Source organism: Microtus oregoni, unplaced genomic scaffold, assembly GCF_018167655.1.
Source record: "Microtus oregoni isolate MIOR12 unplaced genomic scaffold, Mior012 001238F_ref0000441, whole genome shotgun sequence".
Lineage (NCBI taxonomy): Eukaryota > Metazoa > Chordata > Mammalia > Rodentia > Cricetidae > Microtus > Microtus oregoni.
The window spans coordinates 10,161-12,111 of record NW_024545173.1 but is presented as its reverse complement, the minus strand read 5'-3'; the positions used below and the strand labels follow the sequence as shown (position 1 = coordinate 12,111).

At 44.1% G+C, this 1,951-nt stretch overlaps 1 pseudogene; it reads right to left on the bottom strand.

Moving 5' to 3' along the window:
* Positions 1–548: 548 nt before the first annotated feature.
* LOC121445832 lies at positions 549–1,345 on the bottom strand (annotated as a pseudogene).
* Positions 1,346–1,951: the final 606 nt, after the last annotated feature.

Below are 1,951 nucleotides of genomic sequence, written 5' to 3'. Positions count from 1 at the left end.
AAGATGTTGCCCTGGAACTCATTATATAGACCAGGTGGCTTCAAACTCATAGAGATCTACCTCCCTCTGCCCCTAAGTGCTGGGATTAAAGGTGCTGCCACTATGGCTGGCTTTTATAGCATGTTATTCTATATGATCATCCTGTGTCTGCTTAGAGCAAGTGGATACCCAGCTTTCTCTGCAGTTCAATAGTATTGCTTACTTAACATTTCTCCCAAGTAATAGTAACCGAGTTCTCTAAAGATTCAGTGTGTTGGAGTGGATGTATGTCCAATGATCAACTTCATTTTAATGAGTTTGGGAAACAGAAGAGATATTTATGCACTTTCAACTTAGACCTATGTGTTTCTTTCAGTAATTCCTAAGAAAGAGTTACTGCAATGACAGTGAAAAACGTTTTTTAAAAAGTGATTTTGCTTTTATTTCCTTCACATTAAGCCAATCATGAAATTTCACAGTAATTTCTGAGGTAGGGCAGAAGGAAAGTGTATTAAGAATGAACAAGGCCATGGCCTGGTTGGCCCGAGAAGGTGCAAGCTGGGGAGGCCTCACTGGGGAAGCTGGAGGAGCATCGACTGCCCCGCTGGCAGGTAGGTGATGTTACGAGAGCAGGAGAGCTGGTAAGCAATGTTCCTCAGCTGCTTCCAGCTTCCGCAGCTCAATCAGGCCATCACCTGCCATGGCCAGTGAATTAATGATCAGCTCTGCTGCCTTGGAGTCACCCTCAGCAAAGATGATGGCTGCCTTTGTCTGCTGCCCAGCCTTTTCCACACAAATCTGCCCCCCTCTGCTTCCTGCTGAACCACCCGTTTGGCTTCCACTGCTTCTGTGAACTCCTTCCCGAAGGTCAGCTATGTCAAGGACACGTCATCCAGGATGAGCCCAAACGTTGGTGCTCTCTCTGTGAGGTCATCACTCACCTGCCTGGAGACCAGCTCTCGCTGCCTGATCAATTCTCCAGCTTCAAAGCGAGCCGCTACTGACCGACTTTAGGATCTCTCTGGTGTGATGGAAGGCAGCACTGCTCATCATAATCCTAGTCGATTCTGGTGTAGATATGAGGAAGCTGGCTGGCCACCGGCTGGAAGAGGATGGGTAGTGTGATGACATTCTGTAAATCTTTGCTACCAGTGATGACTGGTACATTTTGTGGTTGCCAGTGGCAGTCAAAGATGAGAAAATGAGTCCCTCCCCCTACCACACTGTCCTGTACTCCACAGAATCCATCAAAGATTACAGCTCTGTGCCCAGCATCCACATTATATAAGACAGAGTTCATCACGCCTCCTGCAACTGCTAAGGTTAGGCCGAACTTTACAATGGACTCAAACTCTTTGGCAGCCATGATTCCTTCTGTTGCAACCAATCACACCGGCTTTCACTCGGACCTCCACAAGAATTTCCCAGCCTCGACTACTGCCCAAAGTACGTTTTCAAACTAAAATATAATTGCATTTCCTTGCTTCCTTTTCCTCTCTCCAACTTTTTCCATGTGTTCCTCCTACAACCATGCCTACGATCCCCTCACTCCCTCTCAAATTTGTCCTATTTTCTTTAATTATTATTACATATATACATAAATATGCCTAAATATACCAATGTAACTAGATGAATCAATTTAGTGTTGCTGGTATGTATATGATTCTGGAGATGATAAACAGTTAAAGGCCTCGTTCATTCAAAAGACTAATTCTTCCTCTTTCAGTAGTCAACTACCTAGGGTTAGTGAGGTCATGGGTCTTAGAGAATCTGAAAAAAGAACTTACTACTATGAACCTACTACTGCCAACTCCTTCTAAAGCTTATATTTATATCCATAGTTAAGTTTGGTTATCACCTCTCATCAAATAAACTTCTTTTTGAAGTAGGTGGAGATCATTACCAAAACTCGCAGCTTGTCAAAATGCAGAGACCTGTTGATTATGAGGTGTCCAGACCAAATAGATACATC